At 37.2% G+C, this 24,121-nt stretch overlaps 1 protein-coding gene across 1 annotated transcript in view; it reads left to right on the forward strand.

The window, feature by feature from the left end:
* The window catches only part of GALNT14 (polypeptide N-acetylgalactosaminyltransferase 14), a 3,768,866-nt gene that overhangs the window by 417,900 nt on the left and 3,326,845 nt on the right, over positions 1-24,121 (forward strand). The window lies entirely within an intron of this gene.

Consider the following 24,121-nt stretch of genomic DNA (forward strand, 5'->3'; position numbering starts at 1 on the left):
TGAATCACAGTTTGCTTTTCTGAAGTGTCAGGTATCACACACTCACACATCTGATAGGGAACCTTAGCTTGATTTTCTCATAAATGCAACAGAACATTTGATAAGTTAGTTCCTGTATTCTGTAGTACAGCTGGTTACTTCCTTCTCATATTAGAATCTACGTTTGGCCACATGACTTCTTACTGTACCTTTCATATAACTGATAGGGATGGCACTTAACTAACTGTAAAAACATAGTTTGCTTGTCTAGCTTGTAGTGGGATTTCTACTGTTGGCCTGCACAACTCACAATCACTTCAACCATCCTACACACTTGAGTTTATCCTGCAAATTCAAATACTGTATACTTCTGATAAACTTCTCATTCTGCATTCTCAGACTCTAGATATCTTATTTATATTTACCAATTTCTTGCTATGTACAGCTGTGACTGAAACAATATTTAAATGATCTAAACACATGACTTTTTCTTCCAAAGAAGAGTATTGTTACTCAGAAAGAGTGGTAATTTGTTTAAATCATCCGAATTACCATGATCTCTACACAAAGTGAAAATGATTTCATATTCCTGTCCTCTCAGCAAAATAAATCACCTTATAGTTCTTTTTTTTTTCAAAACAAGTTTATTGTTTTAACATATAAGAGAAATATCATAACAATTTTATACAAATAATTAAAAATAGGTATTATTATAATATTCAACAAAACAACTAAAGTATTTACAAAGACATCCACTACAATCAGATCAATTAATTAAACTAAAATACTGTGCTATTGAAATTAGAATTTTTTTAACAAATTTTGTAAATTATCCCATACAATAAAATGTGATGTTTTTCTAGTTGTTCTCATTCTAATTGTGCTTATTTCCATATGACACATTATATTCATAACATTTTAAATTCATTGAACGAAGGAGGTGTATCTGAAATCCAATTTCTAGTTATTGTTTTCCTAGCCACTGCTAGGATAGACCATAACAAGGGAAGCTTAATCTTTTTAACACATTGAGGTACAGGTGTGTTGAATAATATAAGAGACTTAGAAATAATGAAATTATCTGTAAAAAGAGCCTGCAAAATTCATTAATTGACTTCCAGTATTCTTTCAACTTCATACAGTCATAAAACATATGAGCCCAGTCAGCATTAATTTCTACATTACATCTCTTACATAGATTATCTTTATTATTAATTTTATTCATCATCAAAGGTGTATAAAAAGATCTATGTAAAAATTTCCATGTATAAAGTCTCCAGACAATGGAAGATGTAGTTCTATAAGCAGATTCCAATATATATTGTTTATCTTGTTGAGTTGGTGGGTCCCCATTAATAGAGGTGAAATAATTCCAGTATGAATCTACATTGTAAAAAGTTTCTTGTCTGATAATTTTATGTATATATGAAAGTTTACCTTTATCAGAAACTTTATGCTGTAAATTTATTATCAAGTAATCAATCAGTTTTGGAATAGATTCTTTAACTGTTATAGACATTAGATCTATTCTATCAATGAGATGTTGTCTAAAGATCTGAACCTCTAACCAGCAAGTTTCTCTTAGATCAAATTCTTGTTTTAAGAAATCTAGATTTTTAACTTTATTATCAGATATCAGCTGATACCAGTACTTTAGATTATTATCTATAGCTAAATGAGCTCCTTCAGAAGTAGATGACATAAGCATACCCTGAGTATAAATTATAGGAATACAATAAAATTCCATTCCCTATACTTAGGGTGCATGAATATAAAGTTACGATAACTAATAATAATATTTAATGGGTAACAGACCATATGTTTAGGTGTAATAGGTGAAGTACAAAATTCCTTTAGCAACCACAACATGGAGTTATTTATAATCATATTTGTATGTGTTAAGGAGATTTTCATGAAGTGCATACTAATTAGCTCCCAATAATCTTTCCATTTTATGACATATGACCGATCTATTAATAAAGTAATAACTTTTATAATAGAAGAGATAATATATAAATTAAAGTCTGGAAAAGAAATACCCCTTGAGACCAGCTATTAGTATGTTTCTTTAATGCAATCCTAGGTCTATTAGGTGCCCATAAGAAATTTAACATTAGTGTATTCAGTTTCTTGATAGTTATTTTTGTAGGTGAAAGTATTATTGATTGTATTAAGTATAAAATCTTGGGGAATATTATCATTTTAATAATTGTAAGTCTCTCCTCCATAGTAAAAACATATTATTCCAGGTATTAAAAAGATTTTGTATATTAAGAAAACAGGTATTATAGTTATTATATATAATAGATTTAATATCTTTAGATAGTATTATACCTAAATAAGTTATCTGACCTGAGTTGGGTACATATTTAGTAAAATCACTAATGAGAGTATTTTTTGTGTATATATAGGTAGTATTTTAGTTTTTCTTCATTGAATATTAAACCAGAAATACTTTTAAAATTCATCATTTTATCAAATAAAGACTGCATAGAAGAATTAGATCCTGCTGATGTAATTAGAACATCATCTGCAAAAGTTGAATTTTTGATGTTGTATTTTCTTCTATTTCAAAACCCTCTATGTCAGTACTGTTTCTAATCAAATTAGCCCAAGGCTCCATTACTAAAGTGAATAATAGTGGAGAAAGTGGACATCCTTGCTTTGTACCTTTAAGAATGGGTATTTTTGTGAAACATATGTTCCTACCTTAATATAAGCCAGCGTTCCTTTGTATAAATGCTCAATTAAATTTACAAATGCATCAGAGAAATTTGTGCATTTCAGTAAGGTAAACAGATAGTCCCAACTTACTGAATCAAATGCTGAACCTATATCAAGACTAATAAGTGTTAAATCTTTCTTTTTCCTATTTGCAAAATCAATTAATGTTAAAGTTCTTCTTATATTATCAAAAGTATTTCTATTTACAATGAAGCCCGTCTGATCTATGTCTGTAATGCCGGGGATAATTGTCTTCAATCTATCAGCAAAAATACTCATAAACATTTTATAATCAACATTAAGTAATGAGATGGGTCGATATGAAGAACATCTAGTTGGATCTTTATTAGGTTTTAAAATTGGTGAAATAAATGTATATTGCCAAGATGGGGGTTATTAACTCAGTTTGGGCCAGAATAAAACCTTATGTATTAATGAATATGTAGTTTTAGAAAGGATTTTATATATCTCTGGTATAATACCATCATTACCCGGTGCTTTGTTTGATTTAAGCTTATTTATTTGTGTAATAACTTCTGTATATGAAATACTCTTGTCCAATAGTTTAATCTGTTGTTTATTAAGCTTTTTATTCATGTTTGTGGTTATAAACTCCTTTATTTTATCTTTAGGTTCCATGTTAATGTTGTTATGGTTAATCTTGTGAAAGTGATTTCTAAATTCATCCAGTATTTCTGGTATACTAGAAACATTCTTCTTTTCCTTAGAGAAAAGATTTCTTTGATATGGTTTTGTTTATTCAATCTTTTGTTTTATTTTTAAGTCTATGTAAGTATTTGGGGCTTATTGAATAAGACAAAAACTTGTATTTCTCTAAAGTTATTTTAACTTTATGAGTTAAAATTTCTTTGTATTTCTCATTTAGTTTGTTTATTTCTTCAATAACTTTCTTGTCCATAATATTTTCTTTATTATTATGTTTATAAGAGTCTAGTTTACTTTGAATATCTAACAATTCCTTATCCCAAGATTTCCTTTTGTTATTATACCATCTGATACTTTGTCCATATAGATATGATTTTAAGGCATCCCAAACATAGACAATGGAGACTTCAGGAGTATTATTTATGTCTAGAAAATGTTGTACTTCTGAAAGTATATATTCTTTATAGTCTTTTAGCTGAGTTAAGTATGCTGGTATCCTTTTGATCTGAACATTATGAGTATTTTTATCATGAATTCGAAAACAATTGAGTTATGATCAGATATAGGACATGAAATGATTTTGGAATTAATTAAATCTGTTACCATCTGGTTAGAAATAAAGACCCTATCTATTTTTGAATAAGTTTTGTATCTGTTAGAAAAAAAGGTGTATGGTAATGATTTTGACTCTATCTGATTATTAATATCATTCAAATGATAAGAATTAGCAAAATCATTTAAATGTTTTGCATTAGATGTAATTCTTCTTTTCTTTATAGTGGTAGTATCACTTTCATGTAGTATACAATTAAAATCACCAGCTAAAATAATATCCCTACAGAGAATTATATGATCTTATCAATATGATGTTTCACTGTATTAATACCAATTCCAGGTATCCAATATACATTAATTAAAGTGTAAGTCTTCCCATTAATTTGTATTGTAACCATACAAAACATTCCTTTGTCATCCTGATAAGACTTAATGGTTTTAGGAATGGGCATACTTTTATTCCATAAAATAGCCACTCCTCTTTTTTCTGAGTGTGCTCTGAACTAACCAATACTGTATACTTATTAGTGGCTAGTTTATCAATATCTTTTTCAAGAGATGGGTTTCTTGCAGGAAGACTAGATTGGCCTTGTGTAGATTAATGTATCTTATTAGGCTTGCCCTTTTACACGGATTATTCAATCCATTAATGTTTAAAGAAATTCCTTTTAAAGATGTCATTTGGCATTTTTAAAACTCAAGAATCTTATGATCGAAATAACAAATAACAAGATAAATAATGTTACATCTCCTCTTTTAGGTGTACCTTTAAACATAGCTGTATTTATTAAATCTCTTATGGGATTTTGTATAGGATTCAATTTTGTTTGTAGTGACAATGAGTGTACAAAATATATTGTGGATGTCAAAACTATATACATATAACAATGAACAAGTGAAAATAATGTAAGGATTAAACCTTGCATCCCGCCTGGAGTTGAAAACTCCAACTTAGAGCAGTATTTACTACTCAAGTTAACCCCCTACCCTAAGCAGCAGTACCTCAGCTACCACCTTATCAATTTAATACTAGTTATATTTAACTGAGGTTAACAGTTTTCAATTCAATTATCTATCAAGACAAAACTACACATTTGGTAAAACAGCATCATATAAACTAAAATAAACTTTTTTTTTTTTTTTTTTTTTTAAAAAACTGTTCATACTATTATATAGATCTATGTAATATATAACACTTGTATTCTAATAGCATTCAAATAATCTTAATGTTAGAAATCAAGAGGAGAGAAAATTATGTTCTAACATTCATTTAAATCAAAAACTTTGGCTAATATGATTCAGACATTACATGCATTAAGATGCATCTATTTTCTGTCATGTGAATTCTATCAACAGCTTCCAAAAATCTTGAATTGTTTGTATATGAGCATTTACTTAAACTCATTATTGTCAATAGAGTAAAATATTGTATTCATAAAATTATTATAAATCATATTGCATAGTTATGCAGATTCTCAGAAACACCTCGTTATTACTTAAAAAAGCCATCACACACATAAACACAGACACACACACATACATATACACACACACATATACACACACACACATACCCACACACACACACACACACACACACACACACACACACACACACACACATACATATACACATATATACATACACACACACACACACACACACACACACACACACACACACACACACACACACACACACACACACACACATATATACACATATATCTGATCTCACCGAGCCGTGCCCTGCAGAGCACCATCCCACTTGCCGTCCCCAGAACAAATCTGTCCGCTTCACACAAAATAATGCACAGCAAACACACACTAGCAACCAGATTTTACAATCATGCTAACCTACTGCTTTAAAATATATCACATGACATTTCTTCCAGAATAGAGTTATAAGATTATTTATGCTTGTCAATCAGATGAATTAAATGAGTTATAGTAAAGTATATGTTTGGGACACAAGTTTTAACACAGATTATTATGCTACTGTTAAGTAGATTTTCAAAACATTTAAATAAATGTTTCATTTTCTATGCCTTCTAAAATAAGATATTTACTTGCTACAAGAAACTACATCATCTAAACTCATCATAACTGACACATTTTATGAATAGAGTATTTTTCCTGAATCTGTGGTGTGTCAGTGTGATAACCTTGTCAATGTTTATACTAACTGCTTTCAGTTTCTCTGTGAAAATTCTGTGAGTGAAGCTTCTGAGGAAACTCATGGACACTGTGCATGAGACAGCCCACATCCCAGATTGTCTCCCTTAACATTTTGGGAAACTTATTAAAACTTGTGGCAAACATTCATTTTGTCAATAGAGTAAAACGTATTCATAGAAATCATTACAAATCATATTGGATAGCCATGCAGACTCTCAGAAAAAAAGCCATCACACTCACACACACACACACACACACACACACACACATATATATATATATATATATATATATATATATATATATATATATATATATCTGATCTCACTGAGTTGTGTCCCTGCAGAGCACCATCCCACTTGCTGTCCCCAGAATAAATCTGTCTGCTTTATACAAAACAATGCACAGCAAACACATATTGGTAACCAGATTTTACAATCATGCTAACCTACTGCTTTAAAATATATCACATGACATTTCTTCCAGAATAGAGTTATAAGATTATTTATGTTTGGCAATCAGATGAATTAAATGAGTTATAGTAAAGTATATGTTTGGAACACAAATTTTAACACAGATTATTATGCTGCTGTTAAGTAGATTTTCAAAAACATTTAAATAAATGTTTCATTTTTTATGCCTTCTAAAATAACACATTTACTTACTACAAGAAACTACATCATTTAAACTCATTATAACTGACATATTTTATGAACAGAGTATTTTTCCTGAATCTGTGGTGTGTCAGTGTGATAACCTTGTCAATGTTTATACTAACTGCTTTCAGTTTCTCTGTGAGAATTCTGTGATTTGAAGATTCTGAGGTAACTCAAGGGCATTGTGCATAAGACAGCCCACATCCCAGATTGTCTCTCTTCACATTTTGGCGGGAAACTTATTAAAAACTAGTGACAAACATTCATTTAGCAGTGTAAATGCATCTAAACATGACAGAACCTCCACAATGTATTCCACAGATCATCACAGCCTCTATGCAAGTGAAATTAAACTCAAAATTACCAACAAGCAATAAAACTCAGCATTCTTCTCCCAACTCAATTTTCATACAAATCCTATTATTCACTGTGCCCACACAGTCAAAAGCATTTCTATATATTAATAAAGAAAAGAAAAGAGAGTAGAAAATAAAAGGGAGTGAGGCAGAAATAAAAAATGTAGGAGAAAGCTGTAAGAAGTATATACAATGGAATGTTACTTACTGTTTATATTAATAGAGTTAAAAATAAAACATATTATTTACTCTTATTTAGTTCTGATTATTATTAGTTAAAGCATGACAGATTATTTACAAACAAGCATAAGCAGTATAATCAAGGAAGTATAATTAGAAATAGCATTTGAAGAACTTATAAACTTTTACAAGAAATAAATATGTTATTATTCTATTAATGATATTTTCATTACTGTTCTCTCCCTGCCCTTCCCCACCCTTTACCCACTACATAATTTAAATAGAATGTCATTGTTTAAACAAAGAAAATAATAAAAGAAGAAGGAAAAAAAAGATAAAGATAAAAAATGTATCAAATTACTAACCTTACTTTTTCAGAAAGAAAAACAAATCGAGGCACAGCCTGCCATTAAATCCTCAGGCATTTTGACTGGTTATGAAACAAAACATTTCTTTGCACATAGAGAATAACTTTGATTAAATCTTTTCCAAAATATTTGTGGCTTTCTGGAAATGCAGGAACTATATTCAAAAGATTAATAATGAACTAAAATGATGAGAGAGAAAAAACATATAACAAATCATTTGTTTTTAGTCTCTTCTTCTTCTCTGAAGTCTTCCAGGAAGCTTCAGTTGCCAATCTCTTTAATGAAGAACTAGCCCATTCCATTTCTTCTATTTTATCCAAAATCCTTTTTCTTTGACAAACAGTAAAGCAGAGTCTAAATCATCGAAGACCTTAGGACCATCAGGAAGGAAGATTTTAAGCTTGGCAGGAAACAGAAGGTATGTTTTAAACTGTGCTTTTTAAGCTCCCTTATTAGTGGCAGAAAACTTTTCTTTTAGCAATTACCATGGAAGAATAGTCATTGTCAAAACGCACAGTTGTCTCATTAAACTTAACAGGAGCTTTAGCCCAAGCAGATTTAAGAACCATCTCTTTATCAAAAGATGATAGAAATCTAACTATAACTGATCTAGGATAGTTTTTGTTAGAGTTGGTATTAGCTATAGATCTATGTGCTCTTTCGATACCAAAAGAGAATGCTTCTGGTAAATCTAAAGTTTTAGGGAGCCATGTTGTTAAAAAGAAGTAATATTGTTACCTTCAATATTTTCTGGCAGTCCAAAAATCCTAATGTTATTGCGCCTAGATCTATTTTCCAGGTCATCCAGCTTTGTTTGTAAATGTGTATTTTGTTTCAGCAGAAACTCAATGTTGATTTCCTCTTCTTGTATTTTATTTTCCATGTCATTCACAGCTTCTTCTATGCCTGTCATCTGGATCTTCTGTTGTTGCAGGTCCATATGTAACAAGTCTATTTGTTTTGTAGTTTTTCTATGAAAGTGTCTATTTTAGTATCCATTTTATCCATCTTAGCAGTAAGTTGCTGGACTATAATTATCAGAGACTGAAGTTCTTTCTTGATGCTGGAGTCTTGAGAATTTGTCTTACTGGAACTCATTTCAGACTGATAAACTGACAGGAAAATTTCCAAAGTAATTTCTGACAGGAATATTATTAAGATTTCCTTTCTTTTTTAGATATAGTTCAAGAACTATATAAAACAAACATATTTAGAAAGAAAATTACTTCAAGAATTAATTTTTTAAGTAATTAATTCCTGTCAATGTAATGAAATTGGTGGAGCTGAAGAAATCTGCTGCTATCCTGTGTTCATCCTTGGCCACGCCCCCACCTCTTGAAGACAGAGTTTGTGGTATAGCCTACACTTAAATATACATTGAAGGAAGCAGATTTTGATCCATCAGAATGGTAAATCTGTATCTATGTTTTAGTTTGATATATCACTAACTTCAGAAGTCATTACATAAGTTTCTTTGGCTGAGTGTATATATTTTCTGTAGCTCTTGGTATTCTAGATAAAAAAAAAATCAGTAAATTTAACTGACACATTTGTTATTTACAGAAAAATGTGCCAACACCATATGGAGGTGATACATCTAATAGAATTAATGTCATGTTTTCCCTGTCTTATCCGGTATGTTATGTCTGGAAGAATGAAATGTTTTCTTAGAAACTTCAACATCTCTCTCTCTCTCACTCTGGATAGACTGCCTTTTGACATCTTATGTAGCAACAAATTAATTTACTATGATTAATTACATGCCATTCATGTATGCAAATGGATGATTAATAGCAGCTAAAACAGTTAAACTACTAATCTGATGCTGTCCATTTCATTATGCTTCTTGAATTAGTCTTTGGATCCATCCTCGGCCATTTCTCAGACATACGGTCCGAGCCTCCAAATCCTCCCTCTCCCATGATGCCTCACTCCTCGTCAAACTCTCAGATCTTGTTTGCCGCTATTACAGACAGATGCAGTTGCAAGCCTCTCTCCAGTGTAGGTAAAGTTTTCAAAATTTCTTTTCTTGATATTCTTCCTTTTTCTCCTTAACTCATTACATCTGAGTGACACCCCCAGGCACATCTGTAGTTAACTCCTACTGATGCCTCTCAGTGTCAAATATTGCCTGCTCATATTTGCATCAATAATTATAAAACCATGCTCTGTACCAGGTTTTAAAAGACTTCATCTTAAAGCTTACATAATGGCAAACTCAACTGCACTAATATTTGACCTCTGTCTAGTACAGGTAAATAGATACTAACTGTTGTTTTTATGATATTAATTTATATAGATAGAATTTTCACATTTCTAAATATCTCAATAACCAGGTAACACAGACAGAACTCCCTAGCCTTGTATGAAAGCTCTCAGCTAGATGAATAAAGTGCTGCTGACAGGACAGTATGTGTGTAACTTGAGTGGTTGCTGAGATACTGTAAGTTGTTTACAAAATATTACAAATGTTACTGTGTTTACTGTAACTTATAAAATTCTGTTTATGACCTAGAACCTAAAGAATACTACCACTATAAAAATAGTTTGTGCTGAAGAGTTTGCCATTTATACTTCTTTCATAACCCCATGGTTCCAGAGATATGAACATTTTATTGAAATGTGAGGACATAATTTGATTCTGTCAAAAGTCTTAGTCTCTTTTTGAAAAAAAAAAAGTCTTAGTCTCCGCCCATTGGAAGTTACAGTGCAAACTTCATGAGCTCCATTGGAGAGAATGAGTTAAATAGCTAAACCTAAACCTAAAGTTAATCTTAAAGCAAGTTTCTTTCTCCTCTCCCGCTAGGGTACTTTAGTTTTCACTGGTGTAGATCCTTCCTGCCCTTTTTGTCTTCTTTCTTTCCCTTTCCTTCCTATTTTCTCTTTTCCCTTTTTAAAAAAAACAAGCTTTCCTGGTATCTTTAGGTTTTTAGGATAGTTGTTGTTGTAGTTAGCTGGTGTCTAGTGCGTGTTTGTGTGAGTTCCTGGCAGCATGTCAGACAAACCAGAAAAACCCTCCGGTTTTAAGAAGTGTACCTCTTGTGGGCATAAGACTCCCAAATCTGCATTTATTGTTTGGGTCCGGGGCACTTGGAGATGCCGTGCAACATTTGCTCAGCCTTCAGTCCCTGGGCCCTTGCTGATAGGAGAAACAATCTCATCCTTAGAGGCCTTCTTCCCTTCTCTGGAGTCCAGACTCCTTCACAAAAGAAGCAAACCCCCCTCTGCTTATCTGGGGATGTCTTCTTCTGCTTATGAGAAACGAAGGAAGCTTTCAGATCTGACCTATTGGCTCCATCTGTGGTTGCCTTCTGTCCGGATCTGAGAGGTTCCACATATCTGGGAGAGTTGTCTCCTACTAAACCTCCCACCCTGCTGGATCCCTTGACCTTGGGTCCGAGCAGCCTTTCGGGGCTGTTGGAAGTCATTAGGATCCATAGCTTCTCATCTCCGGAGCAGACTTTGAGTCACACCCACTCGGAGCTCAGGTCTCAGAGTCATACTCTGCACTAGAGCAAGTTTCCTTCCTCTGCTCAGACTGCCCTGCCAAGCTTATCACTGGTGAGGTCGACACATTCTTTCCTGTCCTCTCAGTCCTCTCGGCTCTGTCAATCTGATATGAATTGAATGATGAGGAGTTTCCTCAAAGCCCAGATCCAGTTGGGGATTTTGCCTTCTTTGACCCACGCAGGATCCATGAGAACTCAGACCCCAGTACCTCAGCCTCCTCCTCCAATCTGCTCAGCTTCAGAGTTGCAGGGCCTGGTGATCCTTTGTGAACCGGCGTCTAATCAGGGTATACTTCCTCCCCCATCTCCTATGGTGTCCTAGACTGGCTCATCTCCAGTTCTGTTTCAGCAGAGCGGGTCTCAGATCAGAGGGATCCACATTGGATCCACAGAGATGATGTTGGCTCCAACATTGTCCTTCTGGGAGCCGTCCCTTCCTCTGGTAGCCTTGTCCTTTGATAGCTTGGGCCTGGCGCCATCTGTCGGATGTCGGATCTATGGTTGCCTTATCTCTTCCTCCCTTAGGGGCTTTGGCCTCTGGGGTGGGGGGCAGGTTCCCCGGCATCCTCGGCATTCCAGGTGGCAGAGAGGGCTTTCTTGACACCTCAAGACACAGTCCTTCCTCTGATAGGCCCTTCCCAATCCTCTGTGGATCGAAGCTTTGCTCCTATCTATCCAATCTATGGTCAGCCCTTCCCAGAAAGCCTCCAGCCAACCCCTCAGCAAGGCATTCCCCTTCTTCTGACTTCTCCCCCAAGTGCTCTGTGGAAGAGGACCCTGGAAACATCAGTGCAAGAGGAAGGACATTGACTGCCCCTTAGAGTCTTTAACAGAGGACACTGACTTTGATGAAGAGGAAGGGTTGCCCCAGTCTTCACCCGATGATATCTCCTTTGGAGATAATTTAGAAATCTTGAAACAAAAGGGTGGATTATCTTCTCAATGCCCTTCCTCAGAGGAGTCAGTATTCCTGGAGGCATTCAGGACGGGACCATCTACATTCTGGATGACCCCACTGGCTGACCAACTTATTGACATCATCACCCACCAGGCTTGGAAGGAGCCTGACACCATGGAACCACTCCTGATGCTCATGGATAAGCACCTTAGTCCCCCTCAGGATCATCCTTTCTGGCGTAAAGTTGTCCCCACTGATGCCATTGTGGTGTTGGCAGCCACCAAGAAAGAGCCCACCAAACAGAGCTGTACAGTCCACCCCTGAACAAAGAGTCTCGGGTCTTGGCAGATATGGGAAATGGGTGTATCCTCAGCCACTTTTTTGCTGAGAGCATTGAATTACCAGGCCCACTTCACTTGACTCCAGAGAGACCTGGTGAAGGAACTTTCCACATCTCTGGCGCAGTCGCTGTTGGAGGAAAACTTCAGAAAGGTTTCCACACAGCTGAATGCTATGGTTTTGAGTGCTAACTCCTCGATGAGGCTAATCTCCCATGCAGCGCAAGGAACTTCTTGAGTGGCTGTTCAGTCACAGCCCTCAGGAGACTTGCCTGGATGAGACTATGCAGGTTTGCGGACCCCTTCAAAGCATCATTCATTAATGCCCCCATTGACAGTTCCTCTTTGTTCAGACCATTGGTTAAAGAAACTATTACCCACAGCAAACAGCAGGGCAAGACCCTGTTTGCCGTAGGGATCAAATTTTCTTTCCCCCAACACACCTTTTCCAGGAAACAATGGAGTGGGAAGAAGATGTGGTTCCACAAATCCCAAGGGGCATTTCCTGATTCACAAGATTAATCTTCTTTCAGGGTCAGAGGGAGAGGATTCAATGGTAGATGCTGCCCCAGAGGGAGAGGGGGTCCACAGAACCAGGGCTTCAGGGAATCATTCTCTGACAGGCCCTTTTAGTGCTCCTGAAGTGCTGCTCCACTGTCCTACTCTGGAGGCAGTTGGGGGAAGATTATCCTTGCACCCAGAAGCCTGGACAGACATAAGAAATTATGCTTGGGTGTTAAACATTATATCTAGAGGCTACTGTATTCTGTCTCCCTGAAGTGCCACCCAGTCAGAGGAAGAATACCCCTCTAGAAGTACAAAAACTTCTAGACAAAAGAGTCATCCAGCGGGTCCCAGCCAAACAATAAGGATGTGGAACTTACTCGTGCTTCTTTCTGATGCCAAAAAAGACCAGGGATCTTCGACCCATCCTGGATCTAAGCAGTTTAAGTCTGTTTGTCAGGAAACCAAAGTTCTGCATGGTTATGGTACATTCCATTCTGCCAGCCATGCGCAAGGATGACTGGATGTGCTCAGTTGATCTCCAGGATCCATACTATGATATCAAAATAGACAGGCACTCCAGGAGATATCTACACTTCCAGCTGGAGGCCAATCATTACCAGTTCAGAGCACTGCCCTTTGGCATTATCACTGTCCCCCGAGTGTTCACCAAATGCATGGCAGTAGTTGCAGCGCTTCTCTGTCTGCAAGGATTCCAGTTGTTCCCCTACCTGGACGATTGGCTCCTACGGGCACCCATGAAGCATCAACTACTCTGGGTGATTCAGGTGATGTTGCACCTGTTTTGCCATCTGGGCATCATGGTGAATATTGCAGAATCAAAGATGGCCCCAGTCCAGGATAAAAAATTAATTGGGAGTCAGTTGAACACATTAACACAAGTTGCAGCTCTTCCCTTTCAGAGGATATCATCTCTCAGGCAGCAGCTACAATGCATACTAGACACACCATCTCCTTCAGTTGCCTAGTTCTCATAGCCTTGGGCTCAATGTTGGCTGCCATCCTTCTGGTGATTCTAGCCAGGTTCTTCATGCATGCTCTCCAGTGGACTCTGGCAGTTCAGTGGTCCATCCGGTGTCACCTGTTATCAGCCTCGATAAAGCTTACTCCAGTTTGCAAACATCATCTGCAATGGTGGAGGCTCACAGACGATCTTCGTCTAGGTAGGCATTTTGTTCCTCCCCCTCCTTCAGCCTCAGTGACCATGGATGCCTGCCTGTTGGGGTGAGGGGGGAGCATTTTCAGGGAAGGATGGTCCAAGACATGTGGTCCCATACAGAGACTGAATTGCACATAAACGTTCTGGAGATGAGGGTAGTCCTCCTCACATTGCAGCCCTTTCAGAACTACCTCCTTCTGGGGACAATTGCAATCTTAATGGACAACATCAGTGGTATGGTACATCAAATCAGCAGGGGGGAACCCAGTCTTACCCACTCTGCAGAGAGGCCACGAGGGTCTGGGAATGGGCTTTGAACCACTTTCTCATTGCAATGCACATGCCAGGAGAATCCAGTGTTCTGGCGGACAATTTGAGAAGTTCAATTTTGAGTCCTCATAAGTGGTCCTTGAACCAGTCAGTAGCGAACAAGATTTTTAGCTGTTGGGGCCATCCTTGTTGCAATCTATTTGCCTCCCCCCTAAAAATAAATGCAGCAGGTATTTTGTTCTGATCCGCCCTGTGGGGGAGTAACCCAGGGATGCTGTAGTTCAGGATTGGCCCCAGGTCTTCTGTATGCTTATCCTCCTATCACCCTCAAAGTTCTACAGAAAGCCAGCAGGTTGAAGACCAATCTTATCCTCATTGCCCCTCGTCCAGTATGTTTCCCATTTCTGCGATCTCACAGCAAATATCCTCCATGGATACTGGATTCCGGACAGGATCTCATTTCACATCCGACGGAATGACGGATCCCCAGTGTTTGGTCCCTCAAACTAACCACTCGGATTCTCCATTTTCAGTAATTTTGCTAAAGTTCAGGCTTCCTTCACCTGTCTGTGACATTATTGTTGCCTCTCAAAAGCCCTCCACCAAGAAGGTGTACTGTAGCAAATGGAAAAGGTTTTCCACCTGGGATTCACATGGGAATATAGACCCCTTTTCAGCATCAGCGTCAGATGTCCTTATGTTTTTGAGCTCTCTTTTTCAAGAGGGAACTAGTTTTTCTACAATAAAGGTGCAACTTGCGGATATCACAAATTTCCATATTGGGAATGGGAAGGGAGTTAATTGTTTATTTCCCCTCTACCCTTTCTTCTTCCAAACTCTGTCAGGCATTCTTAAAAGGGTTTTTTCACCTAAGACCTCCAGTCAGGGATCCTTCTCCCCCTGGGATCTTGCTTTAGTACTCCAACGTTTCACCCAGAAACCCTTTGAACCTGCTAGTTCTTGCAAGCTGAAGTGTTTGTCATGGAAAACTGCCTTTATTGTGGCTATTATGTCAGCCAGAAGAGTTTCAGAATTACAGGGTCTGTCTTCTCAACAACTGTACATAACCTTTTTCAAGAATAGAGTTTCTCTTAGAGCGAATCCTTCCTTCATTGCAAAGGTCAGTTCGGAGGCGAACATAAATCAGACCATTCATTTACCTGTGTTCTTCGCCAATTACTTCAGTATAGGCAAATACATGTTATATTCTTTGGACATTCACCGACAGTTATGTTTCTACCTACATAGAACTAGAACTTAAGAAAGTCAGAGCAGTTGTTCTTTGCCTTTTCATCAAACAGATTGGGCCAGGCTGTCTCTAAGATTACTTTAGCTAAATGGATTACAGATTGTATTTCTACAGTTTATTCTCAGCAAGGCAAGTAACTTCCTCATCCTGTTAGAGCCCACTCCACCAGATAAATGTCAGCGTCTTCTGCTTTTTCTGCTAGAACTCCAGTTGATGAAATCTGAGAAGCAGCTGCTTGGTCCACAGCTCATACCTTTGATCTCACTATAAGTTGGACATTATTTCCAGAAACAGAGCATCCTTTGTTTCCATGATGCTCAGGCATATCCTTCCTTGAGGTCCTCCTGGGGTTTGTGTAGCTGGAGTCTCTGACCCATTTGTGATGTATATTGAAATGGACAACATCAGATTAGAAATTATGTACTTACCATAACTTGGTATCTGTGTTGTCCAATTTCAGTATTGTCACTTCCCACCCTCCTCCCCCCTTCCTTGTGCAGCTGAGAGCGATCTAGAGGATTATGGAACCCACTGGTTCCTAGTTTGGACTCCAGTAGGTCTTTTGTCACTGTATTTCCATTATCTCTGAGAGAAACATATTGAGGAAGGGGCAGCAAACTTGATCTGAAGGTTTGAGGAGGAGTGAGGGAGGCATCATGGGAGAGGCAGGAGTTTGAGGCTTGGATCGTATGTCTGAGAAATGGCCAGCTTGGATCTGAGGATGGATCTGAAGACCCATTTGTGATGCATAATAAAATTGGACAACACAGACACCAAGTTATTGTAAGTACATAACTTCTAATACATTGCATGCCAATATCAGCAACACTCAAAAAGTTGCATAACATTTCTGAACACTTCTTTTTGGAGGCTGGCAAACTCCCTGCTGCTTCAGCATGAGGGTAAGCCCTAATGCCACCAGTCTCTTATTTATGCCAAATCTGAGGTCACACAAACTTGGAGAAATGGGACCCCTCCCCCATATCTCTATACTAACTCGAGGATAACACAAACTTAAGAGAAAAGGGAACATGTGAAACATAAAGATAAAATCACTTTCATTATCTTTTCAGAGTCTTGGGAACCAAAAGAGAGGGCAAGGCATCTGTAAAACAGCCAGTTCTAACATACTGACTTGTCAAGCGACTACAGGACTCTGCCAATCTTTGTCAATTTTCTTAGACTGTCTATGGTAGCATATATTAAACTATAGGTTTCCCACAACAAATATATCAGGAACTAAGAATATTGGCAATCTAGCCAAAACTTGTTAAAATATTTTAACAAGCCAAGAAAATAAAAAGTCAGACCTTAAGTACAATTAAGGCACAATATATATTACTCTACACTTCATAGGTTCATAGATTAGTACTAAGCTAATTGCCCTTGTGAGCCATTTTAAGCCTAGCCAATTATTCCTTGTGAGACTCAAACGCTGCATCCTGTGTTTGTAAGGCAAATACCTTAACCATTAGGCCACCCTCCCACAAGGTTTAATAAATATCTTGCCTAAATTGTACTTAGGTTCTAGATTTTTATTTTCTTGGTTTTGTATTTTCTAGACATCTTTTGGTGGTCAGACATTTTTCTTGTTCTATTTTAACAATCCCCATCAAAAAATGTTCAGACTTGTCACTGATTCAGTTCTGATCCTTACTAAATTGCTTGCATTTGCCGTCTGAGTATGCGTAAACTCATGGCATCTATGCAACGACCCAGGAATGCCATATTTCCCCCCAAAATATAAATTTAGTGCTTTAAATGCAACACAGGATTTTTTAACCTGGTTAGCACAAGTATAAAAATGTGCTTTTTTAGTTCTTCCAGGTATCAAAATCTTATATGCAGCAACACCGGCATGTTGCAATATGCTTTCTATGATTCAGTACAATGTAGCATGATTACAGCACATTCCAGAGGTAATGTTACATATCTACATCCCTTAAGGATCTTTATTGTCAAGTTCTTTTTTAGAATATTCATCTAACACAGTTTTTTGCTATCTATGGCTCATGTTCATCTTTGAAAATTGTTTACCTTTAGGTAATGCAATAAACAAGCTTTCTGCTTTGTGGATAGGGCACTTGTCTTAACATGATCCTTTGTTTGTTATAAGCTTGTGGTCATCACACACGTTGATGAAGTCATCTGATTTCATAACAGAAATAGTTGTTGCAGTACATTCTTTTTCTTAAAAGGTGAAAGAGATGGTTTTATTTTTCTTTTACATTTGTTCTGACAGTATGTGGATTGACTTTTATCTGTAAAACCTTCCAAGTACATTGCTTTTTATAAGTGCTTCTGCAGCAGGTCCCTTTGGACTGCCCATTAATCTTCATGCACTCTAGTATTGCGAAAAAGCTTCCCTACAACTCATTGAGTTCTTACTGAATGAGGTCCCATCTAGATGAGTTCAGCTTGTCAGTGTTCATCTCCCTGAACACCATTTTGTAAATTAAATTACTGCCAGTGCAGTATTCTAAATATCTGACAACAGTCATTCTGTTGTTTTTATAGATTTCTATTTTGTGTATGTTTGTGTGACTGTGGAGAGTGTGTGTGTGTGTGTGTGTGTGTGTGTGTGTGTGTGTGTGTGTGTGTGTGTGTGTGTGTGTGTGTGTGTGTTTATGTGCATGCATGATATATAGGGAAAGCTGGGACTCAAGAGTCCTTAAAATCAGAAAAAAAGAGCCACGAATTGCAGACGAGCACAGCTGAGACTATAAAGTAATCAAGGCCTTATAACTTGTTTAAAAATTGATACTTCTTTATGAAAAGATATTAAAGAGATGAGAAATGTCATTCTTAAAAGCTCCATTAAGGAAGAAAGACTTACTATTTGACATCTTTTATTTCCAGTAAAGAAATATCAATTTCTTAACGGGTTCTAAGTGCATGATTAAAGACTCAAATGAACTTGTCTACAGTTTGTGGTTCTTTTTATCTGATTTTAAGGAGTCTTAGCCAGCAATTTCATTCCTCACAAAGTACCAGTTTTCTATGTGGTTTAAAGTTTTTCCTTACGGAGGGAGGAGGTGTCTAATCCCCTATGGTTGGAAAACTATTGCCTTTTTAAAAACAATCTGATTTGTATATGTATTTGTTCCTTGCAGAGGGTGCATGGGGACTTGATCCCCACACCCGAAAGAACAAGAAATGCTTATTTTATATTTCTGTAAATTTGAAACTCTCGCTAGTTTAACTTGCTGGGTTGTGTCCTCACCGAGTTGATTCTTGAGGGTGCGCATGCGAAGTTTGCAAACCATCATTTAGAATCTTTTCTGTGAACTGGTTATCTCAGGTCAAATAATTCCAGTCTGCACTCATTTGTTTTACAAACCTTATCCCAGCAAATATGGACCTAGTCTAGTAGCTGCAAACATATGTATTTTTTTGATTGACCTTTGAATATAATTGTAAAATGGGCAAACCACAGGGCATTTACACTGTCTCCTGTTTATGTTTTTTAGACAGTCTTGACATACCTTTGTTTGGCACCTTTGTATTTCTCCACAATTTTGTACATTTTGCCCTGCACTTCTAATGTTCACATGGCAAAAGAGAGTTTTGGAGTGTTCATTCCTTCCAGGCTATGCAGTGAATGAGAGAAAAAACGAAATCACTCAGTGTAAAAACCAACAACTAATAAAAGAAAAACACTGAAAGCAAAAGAGGACTCCCAAAAAGAATGATTTGGTGTAAAAAATATTTAATCACCGCTTTCATCTCTTGGACTTCTTCAGAAATACAAAGTTTAAAAAAACGCACATACATTTATGTAAGACCTGCACTCAGTGTTCTTATATTACAATAATTAATCAATCAATAAAAGAAACACTTATTTGCATTCCAAACAATTAACATTTGCAAAAACCTAAAAACAGATATATATATTTATGTAATATATAAACTAAACAAGAATTAAAATCATTATATAAGCATCTTCCTATCCACCAAAAAACATTTAATATTAATCATATTGTTTAACCCCAGAGGGTTATCAGCTCCTAATTTTAGCTACCATAATGTCTCCCTTCTCTCTATTTTGTTTTTCATATTACCTCCCCTTAAATCTTTTTCAACATGTTCGATAATAGAAACATTTAATTTCTTGAAAGTGGTACAAATAACAGAATGTTTAAATAAAACGTTATTTGGATCTTTACTCTTTATAGCATAGTAATGTTCTTTGATGCGCTTGTTTAGATGTATAGTGGCCATACCTATGTAAAAAGCTGGACACCTTGAACTTAATGCGATATAAACCACATTCTCAGTACAACAATTAAATTGATTAATGTGTTCTAGACTAACACGAGGACCTTCATGTATGTACCTACAAGCGCTACAACTGTAACACTTATACATACCCCTGGGTCTATCAGAACAAGGAAGGGGTATTTTGGTATCATCGTTTTCTAACCAATTTTTTATAGTATTAGCTTTTTTATATATACAAAATTTGGAGTTCCTCCCAAAACTGCTGATAAATCATTATTGCCAGAAATAATTTTCCAGTTATTATGAATTACTGGCTTAATCCTCCCACTGTCAACAGTCATATCAATGACACATTTAGGAAAAGTCAAAAAACTTTTATCTGAAGGAATAACATCTTTAGTAAAACCATTAACTAAAATAGGAATAAAATATGTTTTCCTTCTTTCAGTTATCTCTGAAGCTATTTCTTGCAACAAAGACTTAGGATAACCTCTTTGTAAAAATAACATAGTAATAACCTCAATTTAATTGAAAAAGCCAGCATCTTCACTAAACATACGTGAGGCTCTAATATATTGTCCTTTAGGGATGTTATGTTTCATAAACCCAGGGTGATTGGTGTAATAGTGTAAATAACTATTGACATAACTCTCTTTCCTGTAAATACTGCTAAAAAATCTGTTTTCCAAATTGTTCCAACTTAACATCCAAATAGTTGATGGAATAACCACAACCTCCTACTGTAAATCGCAAAAGGTCATAACTGGCATTTACTTGATCAAGAAAAGCAGTATGTAACTCAACAGGTCCTCTAATAATAAAAAAATAAATCATCAATAAATCTACAGTAGAATAAAATTTCCATAGCTAGATTGATGGTAGGTAGAATTTCTCTTTCCCACCAACCCATAACTAGTCCAGCATACACAGGGTCCACAGTGGCACCCATCACTACACCACAAAACTGCTGATAATATTTCTTGTTAAAAATATAATAATTATTTTCCAGCACCATATCTAACAGAGAGATGCAAGTTTTGACAGTAGAATCCGACATAGTAGTGTATTTATGTAAAACATGAGTAATATATGCTAATCCCTCTAACTGAGGTATAGAGATATATAAAGAAACAACATCCAATGTCAAAAGAAAAAAAGTATTGTTTCTCTTTGCCAAAATATGATTACTGAGACCAAACAACCTAACTTGGTCCAAAAACGACCAAGAATCCTTTACGTAAGACGATAACTGTTAAACTAATGGATTTAACAAATAATCCAAATATAAAATCCAAAAACATGAAGGTCCTACCAAACACCCTGATAATGGGCGATTTTAATTACCCTACCATTCACTGGGAAAACTACTCGAGTACAAATTCCCAGGCCCAGCGTTTCCTGGAATTCATCAACTCAAACGCCCATCAGCTGGTAAACTCCCCTACCAGAGGTGAAAACATATTGGACCTGGTCATCACCAACATGGGCGACAGGTGTTCCACACCGGAGGTCAACCCGTCACTGGTTAGATCAGACCATAAACTAATCACTCTGGATGTCCACACCCCACCACCACCACCAACTAAGGAAACCACAGTAAAAAACTTTTCTAAAGCAAACTTCACCTTACTTTAGACAGAGGTGGTAAGTTTCACAGCCCCCACGCTAAAGGATAATGCTGCCTAAGATGCAGAAACCTTTACAAATGCACTCTATGAGCACCTACAAAGATGTATTGATCATGCCATCCCTAGCAAAACCAAGACTCACCCCTCTAAGAGAAGGAAACCAGTTTGGTGGACCTCTGCAATAAACTGGCTGTACAATAGAAGGAAGAAAGTAGTTCAGAAAAAAAGCAAATCCCAAGAAGGAAGGACATCCCTGATCAATATCAGTAAGAAACTGAGGTCCCTCATGAAATCATCCAAGGCTAACTTCAAAGAAAAATAGCCAAGAATTCAAAAGATAACCACAAAGCCTTCTTTAGCTATGTTAAGAATCTAAGTAGCAACTTGCGGATATGCACTGAACTAGTGTAAAATAGCGCAAAATATACTGAACCTACTGATATTGCCAACATCCTGGCAGATAGATTCAGTGCAAACTCCCCCCCTCCACCTCCAAAAGAGCCCACAACAATACCGGAAAAGTGTAGTGTCCCAAAAATTACAGATGCACAGGTGAAAACAGCCATTTCAAAAGCCAAAAACACAGCGTCAGTGGGACCAGATGGTGTCCCAGGCTGCATCTTGCACGAACTACAGAACAAACTAACCCCCCCCCCACCTAAACACGCTGTTCAACCTCAGCCTGTCCACAGGCTACGTGCCCATAGAATGGCACACAGCAACGGTTATTCCTCTCCACAAAGGAGGGACCACAACTGCCCCTGGTAACTATCGCCCCATAAACCTGACTAGCCTGGTCTGCAGAGCTATGGAGGGCATCATCATGGAACTCATTAACAAAGATATTGGGAACCTCCAAACACTTGACCCGACCCAGTTCAGCTTTGTTAAGGGCAGATCATGCCTACTAAACCTGGTTGACTTCTTCGACACAGTCACCAAGGCCATAGACAAGGGAAAGGTGGTTCACACAGCCTACCTTGACCTCGCCAAGTCTTTTGACACCATTCCCCACTTGCGTATTACAGAAAAACTCACCAGCCTGAACATAAACCCCTACATCACGAGATGGGTTGTCAACTGGCTTACAGACAGAACTCACACGGTAAGAATAGTGGGCTCCAGGTCTGACTCTAAACCAGTCACAAGTGGTGTCCCGCAAGGCTCGGTCCTGGGACCCTTACTGTTCAGCATATACTTCTCAGAACTACAGGCAAACACAGGAGGACTATGGCTAACCAAGTTCGCCAATGACTGCAAATTCGGAGCCATAATTGACTCTCCAGCTGACATGGACATCCTCCAAAAGGGCCTTACTGAGACGGACACCTGGTGTCAAAGTCATGGCCTCAAGCTGAATGCCAAAAAATGCATAGTCATCCCATTTGGGAAAAACAAAACACCCACGAATTGCCACATAGGTGGCAGCCCCCTTAATACAGAAGAGGTAATAAGAGATCTGGGGACCTAGGTAAATAGTAATCTCTCCTTTGACAATCATATTGCCAAAGTAGTTAGGAAATCCTTCTATGTGGCTCATCTAATTACTAAAGGGTTTGAATCTAGAAATAAAGAGGTTATAATGCCCCCCTACTCGTCACTCATTAGACCCATCATAGAGTACAATGCCCCATTTGGGATGTACCTCACAAGACACTTCCAACAGCTGGTAAGACACAAAAGTACCTCACCAAGAGGATTACTGGTCTCAAACATATGTCCTATGCAGCCCGACTGAAAAAACTCCGGCTGTACTCAGTGGCATATCGCTTACTCAGAGGTGATCTCTGCCTGACTTACAAAGTCATGTCCAACTCAGAATTGATGGACATGCTCCAACTAAAGAAATCCAAGTCACTGCAAGCCACACGCTCTAGTGAGTTAAACCTTGCCACAACAATAAATAGAACATGCTGGAGGGATAGATTCCTGTCACAGAGACTCCCCATGCTTTGGTACAAAATTCCAAATTACATCAGGCAGAGCCCCTCACTAACACTCTTCAAAAGAAACCTTGACGAGTGGATGGGTAACAGAAAATACACCCCTGGGATAACTTCATTGGCTCTGCTTGACAGAGGATCAGTTAATTAATCAATGGGATGGCAAAAGCCGACACACTCTGGCTAGGCTTATAAATGCCCTCGGGCAGATAGCCTAGTACCTACCTATGAACCTATAAGGACAACCCTTCTGTAACACTACCTGATGAGGACACAGTAGGCTGAAAGGGGGGGGGGGGGTTGTTGGGATCTTTCCGAATTTTGGGGATACCAAAATGTACACCCACTTTAGGGTTGTTAACACTAAGAAACTCATTTAAATCAGCTGTTAAATCCCCATTCATAAAATGATCATATAAAACATGTTTAATAAATCTATAACTTCTCTCAATAGACTCATAATTAATTTCTCTATACACATTTTCATTACTTAACATTTCTTCCATTGCTGTAATGTAATCAAAAGAACGCATAATCACCAACCCACTCCCCTTATCGGCCTTCATGAACCTCAAATCGGAAATGTTGCTAAGCTCAGTCATTGCTTTTCTATCTTCTTCATTTAAATTAAAATAAGCATGAGCAGGTTTATTATTTAACACCATTCGAATGTCTTCCATACAGAAAGTCTCAAACTTTTAATGTCCCGTGTAAAGTTG

This window comes from Protopterus annectens, chromosome 1.part2, assembly GCF_019279795.1.
Source record: "Protopterus annectens isolate FY-2018-M chromosome 1.part2, PAN1.0, whole genome shotgun sequence".
NCBI classification, from domain to species: Eukaryota; Metazoa; Chordata; order Ceratodontiformes; family Protopteridae; genus Protopterus; species Protopterus annectens.